Source organism: Procambarus clarkii, chromosome 12 (assembly GCF_040958095.1).
Source record: "Procambarus clarkii isolate CNS0578487 chromosome 12, FALCON_Pclarkii_2.0, whole genome shotgun sequence".
Classification (NCBI taxonomy): domain Eukaryota; kingdom Metazoa; phylum Arthropoda; class Malacostraca; order Decapoda; family Cambaridae; genus Procambarus; species Procambarus clarkii.
In genome coordinates this window covers 29,827,514-29,842,581 of record NC_091161.1, presented here as the reverse complement: position 1 = coordinate 29,842,581, position 15,068 = coordinate 29,827,514, and the positions used below count along the sequence as shown (strand labels likewise).

Sequence of the window (15,068 nt, the reverse complement as noted above, 5' to 3'; positions counted from 1 at the left end):
TTTGCCAATACATCCTCATAGTTGGGAGCCTAATTATGCCCATCAATATGAACAGTCCTAGGAATCGCGCCATTTCACTCACCTTCACTGGGTTCCAAATATCTGATACATTTTCATTGGTCATCCGGAATAACTGCGAGGCGTACAAATTTGTTTCAACGGTCAAGAATTCAAGGAGGGCACGCGTGATGAACAATTGAATATAAGCCAGTGCACTAATAGGTTTGGGAATTTTCAGTCCAGGATTTCCAGTAAAATCATCAACAACTGGAGGAGTATTGCTATGACTCCAGCTCAGCCTGCCGAGTACGTCCTGTACGTGTACGCCTTTCAGGAGGCTCGAATGAATCCTCCTCACTTTCCTCATCACTTATACTTTCAGAATCACTTGGCGCAATTTGTCGTGTGTTCCTACGACGAGCAACATTTCTGGTAGCTACTTTTCTAGGTAGCCTAGATGCACCACGTGTGCGCCGAGATGGAGGAGGAGGGGGTCGCGGTGCCTCCTCTTCCTCGGTGAGGGCCTCAGTCTCCTCATCACTCGTTGCCGTATCATTCCCTCTAGGTCTAGGTCCACTATAATCGTTTTGGCATCCAAAATCTTCCTCCAATACCTCTACATCACCTTCAGCTTCTGATAAGTCCTCCACAAGGCCTGGAATTTTCGTTGGTGTGAGCTTCACTCCGCTCCACTTCTTAAAAATCATGGTTATTTTGTCCACTCTCGATGACCTGGAGGCTTCCTTGGGCGTAGAAGTGCTTGGGCCTTGACCTTGATCCATTTTTGATGAAGTAATTGGGTATAATCCACACGGAAACGGGTAAAAATGCTCGAGTTTGGCGCGCGAGGGGAGCGTGATCGACTCACGACACGTGACACGAAAACAATGGGCACGTCACGTGACCAGGTAGGCCGACACGGCGGGCGGCCTCGTGGCGAGAAAGAGAACTTCATGGCGCGTCGTTTGAAACAAACCCCAATGAAATCGGATTAAAATTTAATTTTATACAAATATTTTAAAAGAGGACATAACCTTATGTCCACTATGCGGAAGCGGTAGGCGAAACAGCACGCCGCGGTGCGTCCTGATCCCGCAAAAGTGTTAAATTACAACATTATGGAGTCAGAGGTCACTCCCTGCAGTACAATAAGTCTTACCTTGCTGACAGACTCCAGCATGTTTCTGTGAATAATTCACTTTTTCCCACCCTACCCATCAACATTGGTGTTCCCCAGGGCAGCATACTTGGCCCTCTCCTCTTTCTCATCTACATTAATGACCTTCCAAATGCCTCCCAACATCTCAAACCCATTCTATTTGCTGACGACACAACCTTCATTTAATCCAGTCCTGACCCCCTTGCTCTAAATGTCACAGTGAATACTAAGCTAAATAAAGTCCATTACTGGCTAACTGCCAACAAACTCACCCTCAATATTGACAAAACTTTCTATATTTTGTTTGGCAATAAATCCTCAAATCAAATAAATCTCAGGATTAACAATACCCAAATTTGTAACAAAGTAGATGGCAAATTCCTTGGCGTTCTCATTGAACGCAAGCTGAATTTCCAGGAACACATTCTAAATATATAAAAAAAAGTTTCAAAAACTGTTGGCATTCTTTCTAAGATCAGATATTATGTACCTCGCCCTGCCCTGGTGACACTCTATTACTCTCTCATCTATCCTTATCTCAACTATGGTATTTGTGCTTGGGGTTCTACTACCCAAAATCATTTACGTCCTCTAATTACTCAACACAAAGCTGCTATTAGGACAATATCTCACTCTGGCCCCAGATCTCACTCGGTACCCTTACTCAAATCTCTGAATATGTTAGATATTAAGTCACTGCACATCCTCTCATGTGTATTTAATATACAGTATATAAAACGCTGAACTGTAATGTCAATCCGGACCTTAAAAGCTTCCTAGAAGGTTGTAACAGATCCCATGAGCACCACACCAGAAACAAATACCTATTTGATATTCCAAGAGTACGACTTAGTCAAACTAGAAATGCTTTACAAATCAAGGGACCCAGAATGTGGAATGACCTTCCCAATTATGTTAAAGACTGCATGTACCTCTCCCAACCAGTTTAAGATTAAAACTAAGTGCTACCTAATTAACTTAATGTAACCTATCTCACCCCTAAATGTCAACCCACGATACCTGGTTGATGGAGTTCTGGGAGTTCTTCTACTCCCCAAGCCTGGCCCAAGGCCAGAATTGACTTGTGAGAGTTTGGTCCACCAGGCTGTTGCTTGGAGCGGCCCGCAGGCCCACATACCTACCACAGCCCGGTTGGTCCGGCACTCGAAGGAAACAATCTAGTTTCTTCTTGAAGATGTCCACGGTTGTTCCTGTAGTATTTCTGATCTACGATTTTATACAATGCTGTTTTTTGACCAAATTGTATTTTTGCTTTTTTTCTTCCATGTTTACCCTCCCCCCTTTTTTCATTATTTTTTCTTATTTTTTCAAAACACAATTTATACTTTAATCTCAATTAGTATTAAGTTTTAGTCTTAGTGTATTTCCTGCCCAAAACGCTTTGCGTAATAGTGGCTTTAGGCATTGTATGTACTAGCTCTATCTATAAATCCATCAACTTTTGTATCTTACCATGTATGTATGTACTTTACCTGAATAAATATTTGTATTTGTATTTGGTTTAGCCGGATAAAATATCAGAGCCGGTTAATTTGCTGCCGATGTTACACTATCTGGACAGTCAGCCGGATAATCATGGAATTGTCCGTATATGAAAACCATGAGGCAGGTCGTACCGCATTAATCCCGTCTGCCTGTGGCTCAAGGCGCATGGTGTAGGAGGGGGTGGGGTCGGGAGAGAGGGGAGCATTGGGAGGGACCACCTGGGGGGATAAGGGTTGGATGGGGGAGAGGCCTATAGACTACAGTACAGGAATTACCATTGATTTTAGAACAATTCATCATAGCCAAAGTCAAAGGAAATACTAGTAATTATGTAAAAAAAAAATATCATGCAAGTTTCCTAAAAACAATTTGCACAGGCTGAAGTTTTCTTCAAAAATATTTTTTTTTCCTGCTGGCGGCCTACATAACGTGCCTCCTCCCTGCCCCGACTGGACCCGTCTAGGCCTGGTCAAGCCATGTGCTCTCTACCCTCATGTTACACCACAGTGCTGCACCATTAGTGAAATATTTTTTTAAATAACTTTTTTTTATTTTCATAGTAACTTTGAACATTTTTGACGAAGACTATGTCTGGTAGCAGCATGAATCGTTCTGGAGGTGGTAAGAGGAAGAAGGTTGTCCTAACACTTAAGGACAAGCTATGTGTTATACAACTTTGTGGAAATGGCCGGTCGACCTCAAGTGTTGCCAAGGAATTTAATATAGGCACTAGTACTGTTTCTGATATAAGGAAACAAAAAGAATAACTTATAAAATTCATTTCAACCTGTAAAAGTGAAGGTGCAAGCACTAGCCGAGGGTGTGATAGAAAGACTATGAAAACTTTGACGCATGTACAGTTGGATGAGGCTGTGTACAAGTAGTTTGCTCAGCACTGCACAGCTGGCCTGACAATTCGTGGCCAGAAATACAAAATGCTGCAAGCAGGTTTGCTGCAAGCCTTGGAATAAAGAATTTCGAAGCGAGTGAAGGGTGGGTTGCAAGGTTCAAGGGTAGGCACAATATTGTGAAGAGGAAAATTGTCGGTGAAAAATTGAGTGCAGATGAAAGCAGTGTAGAACCATTTAAACAGAAATTAAGAGCATACATTGTGGCAAATAATTTATATTCATATCAAATTTATAATGCAGATGAAACTGGGTTGTATTGGAAGAGTTTACCAGAAAAATCTCTAGCAATGAGGAGTGAGGGTTGTGTGCCAGGACGTAAGGTCAACAAGGACAGGCTCTTGGCCATGATGTGTGCGAATGCTGACGGAACAGACAATCACATGAGTAATTGTTGGCAAATCTAAGAAACCAAGAGCCTTGCAACATTGCATGGACAGACTGCCAGTCAAATATTATACGTGTAATAAATATTAATATTATAAGTGCCGGACAAACCGGGCTCACGGACCAACCAGGCCAACTTAAAATTATCTGTTGATTTAGGACCTGCCCAAAGCTCTATGGGTGTTAATTGCTTTACAATAATTTAAAAACATCAATGCTATGTACTCAAATAAACCTAATGTACCGCCTTTATATATATATATATATAATATATATAATATATATAATATATATATATATAATATATATATAATATATATATATATTGTGACGATAATCTCCTTCAAGAGATTGAGCCTGCTCTTCCCTCCAAAATTACGTCTTCACAATTATATAAAAAGACTATGGAAGAAATGTCCAACAACGACAACAACACCAGCACCAGCAAGGCTTGCCAGGGTGAGCAGAAACGTATGCAACCAGCCACCTGTTCAAACTCCAACCACCAAACTACCCGTTGATCGCTACGGCTCCGCTGATTGGTCGCCGGTCTGGCTGCACCTGCACTCGCCCCCAATACTACCTGATGTCTGGGGTCGCCCCAACATCAGTCCTCAGAATGTTCCGTGCTTTCGTAGCCAGCACTCCTCCCAGCTAGACGTTAGCGTGTACTGAGAGAGGTGGTGGCTTTAAGCCAATATTCCAGCACCTCCCACTTACCTTTTGTGTTGCACTTCTTGTTATTTTGCCTTAACGTAACTTTTCATTGTGTCATTTAAGTATTCTTATTATTTTGATTCATTGATTTTATTATACATATTTGTTTGTCCATATTTTCATGTTTTGATTTATTTAACGTAATTAAAATTTCATTGTTAAAGTTTACTTGTGTTTTGTGTGTCTTCTCCTTACCTTACCACAGACGAAGTTCCAGTTTTTTCTATTTTTTTTTATAACTATGTGACGAGGCCATACCCCTAGCCTTAAACAGCCGAACACCAACGCGTTACCGTCACAAGTTATATGGGGGCCCTGTCCTAGGAGCTTCACTCAGGTACTGGTGCCAAGTGGTAATTTATGGTAAGCGTATTTAACTTTGTTAACGTAGCTTTACTATTTTTCATTCAATTTCATTTTTTATAAGGTGCGGTGTATTGTGCATTACGAGAGTAACATATAGTGAAGGTGAGACAACTTTGGATTACGTGGTGACTGTAGGCCTCAGTCATACTCTTAATTGGTCATCTCTCCCTCCTTGTTATTACTCGTATTTACCATCTATGTCCCTTGAATATTTCTCATTCTGACAGATCATCATATTGGTACCCTGGTACTGTGGTCTGCCCCGGGTCAAGAGTACCCAATCTTCTGCAATCTGACTGTAGGAGGACAAAGAGGGCCATAGTTCCTCTAGCTCGAACTTTAGTTGCTGAATTGGGACCTCAGCAGCAGTTCTCGTCACCAGTTGACACCTCGCACCCCTACACGTCAGTCAGAGATGATGATACATACAACGGTAGGGAATTAGCTTATTTTTTCAGAGCACAAAAGTTCGCTAATTCTGTAAGTATCATATTAAATTCAGTGGGAAAAACTTGCTTTATGTCCTTTAGAGACTTGGCAAGGTATGCCTACATCCTTGGACTACCAATTTTACTTTTGAAGCATTTAACTGTTTCATTTGTTTTCGAAACTTTGTTTCATTTGTTAGTAGGATTTTCTTGCCCTTATTCTCTTACATGAGTACCGGGTACAAGATTTCCTGCGCCCTTGATTTAATTTAATATCTTTCACTTAACGTTAAATTGTTAAAGATCACACAGGATAGGTACCAGTTGCCACGTTGTCCTGTTTCTGACATTTCATTATTGAACATTCGTGTACCTTTATTTGCTAATTTCACCATGTTTCGTCTCCAAACTTTCCGTGCAAATCCAGCAGGTGAAATAGGGACTTTAAGTCGTGCCAAGAGGACTGAACTACAAACTCTTGCACATGAGTATCAACTAGAAGTTCCCTATCAAGCCAACAAAAATGACCTACACAACCTGTTGCTGGATTACTATTTAGAGCAAGGTAAGATAGACTCTGAAACTCATGAAACTTACTATATTGCAGATAAAACTGACTTGGCAACGATGAAACTTAAACTAGAGCTGGCTAAGATTGAACGTGAGCAGCAAAAGGAAGCCCGCGAACAGCAAAGGGAAGCCCTCGAACAACAAGAACGAGCAGCTGCCATACGAAGGGAAGAACAAGAACGAGAAATCACCCTCAGAGAACGCGAAGCTGCTTTGAGGAGAGAAGAACACGAACGAGGACTCGCCCTCCAAGAACGTGAGGTAGCACTACTCCAGGAGCGGGAACGAGTACAGCTTGAAACCAAACGACGCGAGTTGGAGATGCAACGCGAACATGACAAGCAACAAGCGACTCTGGCTCTAGAGTGTCGTCAACGTGAAATCGCCTTGGAAACTTCCCACTTCACTCAACGCCAACAAGCTACTGCCAATCTTCCCGTCAGTTTTAATATATCACATGCAAGTAAGTTAATGCCATCCTTTGTAGAAGCAGAAGTTGATGTTTTTTTCACCACCTTTGAAACCCTTGCTAATCAACTCAGTTGGCCTGTCGACCAATGGGCCACACTTCTCAGAGTCCATCTTACAGGTAGAGCTGCAGTCACACTCAGTACTTTGGCGTCTGAGAATGACTACTACACTCTGAAACAAGCAGTGTTGGACGCCTACCTCCTCTCTACTGAAAGTTATAGAAGGAAATTCCGTGACCACCTGAAGGCAAGTACCACTACCTTCCTTGAGTTTGCTAACACGAAACGGAGGTATTTCATGAAATGGCTGGAAGCAGCACATGTCTCTACTTTTACAGAACTCGTCAACCTGATGCTTGTTGAAGAATTCTTGAGACGTGTGCCGCCTCCTGTCCGCCTCTACTTAGCAGATAAAGAAGAAACCGACTACCTGAAGTGTGCTAAGTCGGCTGACACTTACAGCCTCATCCACCGGCTGACACCTGAACCATCCTCCAGTAAGAAGTCGTGGTACAGTTACGAGAAGGTGAGCCCCGATCAAGCTGGTTCACAACTGTACTGCAAGTATTGTAGACTCTATGGACATACCATAGACAAGTGTGGTAAGTCTCAATACAAGGGAACCACTGACCAACAACGACCCAAACCAACTCCTCCTAAGTCCGGTAAGCCTGTGATGAATGTTGGTGTTGATGTTAATGATCTTTCTCTTTTCAGTAACCACCTGTATACTGGAACTGTCTCTGCCAACGGTTCAAATCCGGAGGGACGTTTCAAATTGAAGATCTTGAGGGACACAGCGGCTCTACAATCAATCATCTTGAAGTCGGCTGTGCCCAACATAGTCTACACCGGGGAAACGGTCTTCATCACTGACCTCACTGCTACTACTCCATACCCTCTCGCCAGAGTCCACCTGGATTGTCCCTACGTGAACGGGGAAGTCCAAGTCGCCGTCAGGGAAAAGCCTTTTCCCATGCCTGGAGTGCAACTTCTCCTAGGCAACGACTTGGCAGAAGACCTGCAACCGACCAACCTGATCGTCATGGACAAACCCCAGGTGTGTAACTCTGTGCCAAGTAACCCTATTCTTGAGTATGTTCCAGCAGAGGTTCAAGAGAGTGATGAAGTTTCTCCTCCGGTTCTCGTGACCACCCGTGCACAAGCCGCACGTCCACAGCCAGCTGACTCTACTGCTACCACTGTCCCTCAAGACCCTCAGAAACTACCCCCGCATCTGACCAAGTTGGAGTTCCGTAAGTTGCAGAGGGAAGATCTTACTTTAACACCATTGTTTTTCCAGGCTGAGACTCAACCCGACAGTATTCCTGGGTTCTTCCTAGAGAACGACTTGCTCTACCGCAGATATAGACCCAGTAAACTGAAGGAGGAGGACGATTGGGCCAACACCGAACAACTTGTGATTCCCACCAGCCTGCGGCCCACTATTCTACACCTGGCCCACGGAGCATTCTCCCACTACGGCTTCAACAAGACTTACCATGGGATTCGTCAAGACTACTACTGGCCAGGTATGGTAAACAACGTCAAACAGTACGTAAAACAGTGTCATACATGTCAGATGGCAGGCAAACCGAACGTCTCCATTCCCAGAGCACCACTGATTCCCATACAGGTGCCTGCGGAACCTTTCCACAGACTCATAATAGACTGTGTCGGTCCTTTACCTCGGACCAGTTCAGGTAACGCCTACATCCTAACCATCCTGTGTCCTACCACCAGATTTCCCATAGCAGTTCCAGTGAAGAACATCACGGCTGCTACGGTTATCAAACATCTACTGAAGATCTTCACTCAATACGGATTTCCCAGGGAGATTCAAAGTGACTGTGGCACCAACTTCACCAGTGATCTCTTCAAAAGGACACTGGAGGAGTTCAACATCAAACAGGTATTGTCCAGCCCCTATCATCCTGCTTCACAGGGTTCTCTTGAACGTAGTCATCAGACCATCAAAGCACTCTTGAAAAAGTTTTGTAGTGAAGCCTCAAAGGATTGGGATAAGCAGATTGACCTGATCATGTGTATTTTCAGAAGTCTCCCCAATGAGTCCCTAGGAGTATCTCCTTATGAGATGCTCTACGGCCGTAAGTGCCGTACTCCCCTTAAGGCTTTCAAAGACTCTCTCAGAGATGCCACCTTCAGTGAGCATCAGAATGTGCCCCAGTTTCTTCAAAACCTTCAACACATTCTAGAGAGAGTCCACCGCTTTGCTCATGATAATCTATTGAAAGCCCAGGTGAGAATGAAGACTCATTACGACCAGACCAGCAAAGTAAGAAAATTCAAGCCGGGAGACTTCGTCCTTGCTTATTTCCCTATCCCAGGTTCACCTTTACAAAACAGATTTTCAGGACCCTACTGCGTCAAAGAGTGCAGGAATAATAATAATTATGTGATAGAGACTCCAGATAGGCGGCGGAAGACCCAGCTGTGCCACGTCAACCTCCTGAAGCAATATAATGGTACTCCTCCCACTGTCTTGACTAATTATTCCACATTCACAGAACCCTACATCCACAGTGAGACCTTCCCAGCTTCTCCTCCCGAAAGCACTGACAAGGAGTCAGCGCTTTCTAATTCCGAAATCCTTAATGATCTTCCCAAATGCTTTCAGGATAATACTCGTGCTCCTATGCCCTCTTCTAATTCCACTCTCACCTCGTCAGATAAGCCCTACATCCTCCATGTCGACGCCAATGGTACCGACGATGGTGGTGTCGTGATGCAGCAACGAGGCGAGAAGAATACACCTGTCAGCGACTACTGCTACAAGGAACGACGGAACAATTGGCAAGGAGCTACTCTTCCTCATCCTGAAGCTTCAGCACTTCACTCCACACCTGAAAAGTGCTCGGTCCACCATCAATACGGACCACACCACCCTACACCTCCTGCAGCACGCCCACTTCTCATCTCAACGTCTTCTACTATGGGCTTGCTACCTGCAGAAATTCAACCTGGAGACACGCTATACCAAGAGTCTGACAACATCTTAGCCCATGATCTCTCCAGAGTTTATGAAGTAGAAGCGACTCCATCCATTACTCCACCACATAACGACGTACTTCTTCCAGAACCGCAGGCTTCGGGGGAGAGTTGTGACGATAATCTCCTTCAAGAGATTGAGCCTGCTCTTCCCTCCAAAATTACGTCTTCACAATTATATAAAAAGACTATGGAAGAAATGTCCAACAACGACAACAACACCAGCACCAGCAAGGCTTGCCAGGGTGAGCAGAAACGTATGCAACCAGCCACCTGTTCAAACTCCAACCACCAAACTACCCGTTGATCGCTACGGCTCCGCTGATTGGTCGCCGGTCTGGCTGCACCTGCACTCGCCCCCAATACTACCTGATGTCTGGGGTCGCCCCAACATCAGTCCTCAGAATGTTCCGTGCTTTCGTAGCCAGCACTCCTCCCAGCTAGACGTTAGCGTGTACTGAGAGAGGTGGTGGCTTTAAGCCAATATTCCAGCACCTCCCACTTACCTTTTGTGTTGCACTTCTTGTTATTTTGCCTTAACGTAACTTTTCATTGTGTCATTTAAGTATTCTTATTATTTTGATTCATTGATTTTATTATACATATTTGTTTGTCCATATTTTCATGTTTTGATTTATTTAACGTAATTAAAATTTCATTGTTAAAGTTTACTTGTGTTTTGTGTGTCTTCTCCTTACCTTACCACAGACGAAGTTCCAGTTTTTTCTATTTTTTTTTATAACTATGTGACGAGGCCATACCCCTAGCCTTAAACAGCCGAACACCAACGCGTTACCGTCACAATATATATTATTAAATATGACCGAAAAAGTAAGATTAATAATTCTAACACGAATTTTCTCAATCTTTCGTACATTTCTTTTCACTGTTGGAGGTAATTCAAAAATCAATTCTCCAAAATTCATTTTTATTTCTAGTCTGACGCGACACTTGAGCGCGTTTCGTAAATATATATATATATGTATATAATATATATATATAATATAATATATATATATATATATATATATATATATATATATATATATATATATATATATATATATATATATATATATATATATATATATATATATATATAAATGTGCATAGGACACTACAAACAGGTGCTAAACATTTCAAGTGTGCTGAATGCAGGGAAAAAATTTGGGAAACGTTCTAGTACAATTAGTCACATGACTGTGCATACGGATGATAAACCTCGTGAATGTCCTGAGTGTGGCAAGGGATTCAATCATCTGCGACTTATAAAAACTCACAGGATTGTGCATACAGCTGATAAACCTCTTGTGTGTCATGAGTGTGGGAAAGGATTCAGATGATGCATTGCAGATGGTGCATTCAGATGATGAACGTTACCTAGTTCCTTCATCTGGGAAGAATGAAGACATATTGGTGCATTTGGATGATAAATAGTACCTAGTTCACTTGATCAGTAGACTGTATATCATACTAACAATAAACATACAACCCCAATGAATTTTCCAGTGAGGTTTGATAGAAATTTACTTCAGGACACATACTAGAAAAAGTTAGTTACAATTAACAATTTTTGTTTGTGTGAATTTTTTGGTGGATAATATACATTTATACACTAAAGGGACCTAGCCATATTTATTCTTAAATATCTTCAAACTGATATTACTTTGAAATTTAACAATAAAAACATAAGCATTTTTACTATTAACACTGAAAAACAAAAATTGGTAGAATTTTTCAACTAATATTATTGCAAACCCTTTTGATTGGTTTTGTTATAAAGTTAAAGTTCAATATAGTAGGCTAAGCTAAGCTTTGCTAAGCTAGAACAGAGGATTTTTGGACTTGTAGATTTGTAAACCTCATCCTGTAAACATTTATGTTTCTACATGTTAAACAAGCTACGAGGATGAGGGAAGAGGATGTTCCCTCCATTCTGGATGTTATATTTACAAGGAAAGAGGGAGAGATATTTGTCATTCAGTATCTCTCTCCCTTGGGTAAAAGTGACCATGTCTTTTTGGGAATAAAGTATGCAATGCATTATAATCTGTTAGAAAATAAGCTTGAAGCAGTTGAAAAACCTGATTTGTGGAGAGGTCATTATGGGGAACTCAGATATTTCCTTAAGGAATTTGACAAACACTTGCCGTTAGGACATGAAGTAAATGAGATGTATGTCAAGTTTTGTGAAAAATATGATAAAGGCACAACAAAATTTATTCCAAAGGAGAGATGCAGAACTAGGAAAAGGGGATTTGTTTATAGATGTCATCTGGATTTTTCCGAGTTTTGGAGTTTCCGTGATATTTTCTATTCTGATCAAAATATGTATAATGTTAATTTATTTTGATAAATGAGCTTTCCTGTCTACTTAGGTAATGATTCCAAAGATCGTCCTTCCTTTCCTCCCAGGAATCTGGATGTGGCAGGTGCTCAATTGTCAAAAGTGAAAAATTTGGTTTGTCATCCGAATGCACCATATCGGTAATTTTTTTAATAATATTTTAAAAATAGTAAATGGCACTATTTTTGCAAAATCATTACAAGATCTATTATTCTAATAGGGGTTTGATAAAATACAGTAGAATGCCTACTGGTTTTACCTGTAATAGGGTTTGATATAGTTGATTATGGATATATTGTAATGAAATGCTCCTATTGTTAAGAAACACTTTTTTAAAAGAATATTTTGTAATGAGCAGCTCTGAAAATCAGTTGATTACAGATAATGCTACATAATACACTTAATGTGTGTATATGTTACCACAAGTGAGGTATATAATGGTATTTATGAGTAAGATGTAATTGTGTCTTTGACACTGATAAAATTAAGTACTGTGGTTTTATATACTGATAATTAGCTAAAAATATATACTGTACAAGTAAATAAATTATTTTACCTTGCACCGAGATCCACCAAGCCTGTATGGTGTGCGTTTCAGTACTTTGGAAATCTGGAACGATCTGGAATCTCTTATCTGCAATGAAACAATACATATTATTGCACTTACCAAAACATGGATGAATGTAGAAAATAGAGAACTATTAGATGAATATCAAATAAATGGATTTAATCTATTTCACACAGATAGATATATTAGACAAGGAGAGGGAGTAGCCATGTATGTTAGGTAATATTTGAAATGTAGTCTCGAAAAGACTACATTTCAACAGAAACGTGCCACACACCAGTCACAAGACTGAACCTCATCGAGGCCAAACGTCTAAATGAGAGCATGAACGAGTAAGAAATAATACTTTAACACCAGGCATCATACACACAATGAATGCACCTGCAGACACACAACGAGCACTATCAACATAGCAAAGATTACTCCATAAAAAAAAATAATTAAATATGATTGACAATGAGATGAAATAATGCACAGTATGTCAATTTTGTTAATTTTTTTCATTACTGAACTAGGTTTTCAATGCTTACATTTGTTATTCTTGGCATTCTTTGCTTCATATCTGAAGCTTCGTTTTAAGTTTCCACTTCAGACGTGTCTTCCGCAGCTATGCATCTCCGGTTTGCAGCATCAAAATCATCTGCAATAGCTGAATATAATTAATAATATATCAGTGAGATATATATTTATCATTACCTAGTAGTAGTGAACACTAAGAAATAACATAAATCAGCTTTCTAAAGAGATGTTTAATAATACGACACACATGATTTGGAACTTATAACTGGGTTAAGTACTTTGCACATAAGTCTCAAGGAGCCATTAGGAAACCCTGCTTGTGATTAAAATATTATGCTGTTTTTATATACTGTATGTGCAGCACAGTACCTCTCCTCTCAATACACCAGCACTGGCCTTCGCCTCTCAATACACCAGCTCTGGCCCTCGCCTCTCAATACACCAGCACTGGCCCTCGCCTCTCAATACACCAGCACTGGCCCTCGCCTCTCAATACACCAGCACTGGTCCTCGCCTCTCAATACACCACCACTGCCCCTCGCCTCTCAATACACCACCACTGCCCCTCGCCTCTCAATACACCAGCACTGCCCCTCGCCTCTCAATACACCACCACTGCCCCTCACCTCTCAATACACCAGCACTGCCCCTCACCTCTCAATACACCACCACTGCCCCTCGCCTCTCAATACACCAGCACTGCCCCTGACCTCTCAATACACCACCACTGCCCCTCACCTCTCAATACACCACCACTGCCCCTCACCTCTCAATACACCACCACTGCCCCTCACCTCTCAATACACCAGCACTTCCCCTCGCCTCTCAATACACCACCACTGCCCCTCACCTCTCAATACACCACCACTGCCCCTCGCCTCTCAATACACCACCACTGCCCCTCGCCTCTCAATACACCACCACTGCCCCTCGCCTCTCAATACACCACCACTGCCCCTCGCCTCTCAATACACCACCACTGCCCCTCGCCTCTCAATACACCACCACTGCCCCTCGCCTCTCAATACACCACCACTGCCCCTCACCTCTCAATACACCACCACTGCCCCTCGCCTCTCAATACACCAGCACTGCCCCTCACCTCTCAATACACCACCACTGCCCCTCGCCTCTCAATACACCACCACTGCCCCTCACCTCTCAATACACCACCACTGCCCCTCGCCTCTCAATACACCACCACTGCCCCTCACCTCTCAATACACCACCACTGCCCCTCGCCTCTCAATACACCAGCACTGCCCCTCACCTCTCAATACACCACCACTGCCCCTCGCCTCTCAATACACCACCACTGCCCCTCACCTCTCAATACACCACCACTGCCCCTCGCCTCTCAATACACCACCACTGCCCCTCACCTCTCAATACACCACCACTGCCCCTCACCTCTCAATACACCACCACTGCCCCTCACCTCTCAATACACCACCACTGCCCCTCACCTCTCAGTACACCACCACTGCCCCTCGCCTCTCAGTACACCACCACTGCTCCTCACCTCTTAATACACCAGCACTATAGCCAGCACCAGAATCTAATAATATTATAAAATATAAGTGTTTACTTACGATAATATTTGCGTGATTGCATGAAGCGTTTGTCTTCTTGCTGACTGCACGGACCACAAACTGACCGCTTTGTTGATGTTCCTGGCGGCGGATGACGCTGTGACGTCACAGGTGAGGGACGCTTTGCGCACTACTCGATCGTCGCTTGAACCCATCATAAATAGTTTTGTTATTTTTATTATTTTATTTTTATTTATTTTTATACAAGAAGTTACACTGGAGGTTAACAGAGAATATAGAAAATAAGTTGAATTAACATTCTTGTAAAGCCACTAGCACGCATAGCGTTTCGGGTAAGTCTTTAGACTAACAGTTTTTTTTTTTTATATAAATTAACAGTAAAATTGATAAAAAATGTTACCAGGTATTTTATAGCTTTTCTTTACAGGTACAGATAATTTTAAGTAAAATAATTACAGTATAATCAACAAAAATGTTTACAGGTAATTTGAAGAAATATTGACACAAAAGCAGATCAGAATAATACACAATAAAGAAACAAGGATTACTAGATACATGAGA

General features: G+C 42.0%; 1 long non-coding RNA gene across 1 annotated transcript; it reads right to left on the bottom strand.

Moving 5' to 3' along the window:
* Nucleotides 1–12,343: 12,343 nt before the first annotated feature.
* LOC123751853 (uncharacterized) lies at nt 12,344–14,674 on the bottom strand. The gene is made up of 3 exons (XR_006772137.2): nt 14,547–14,674; nt 12,966–13,075; nt 12,344–12,501 (listed from the first exon to the last, which is right to left on the bottom strand). It is a non-coding gene; the product is annotated as an uncharacterized lncRNA (long non-coding RNA).
* Nucleotides 14,675–15,068: the final 394 nt, after the last annotated feature.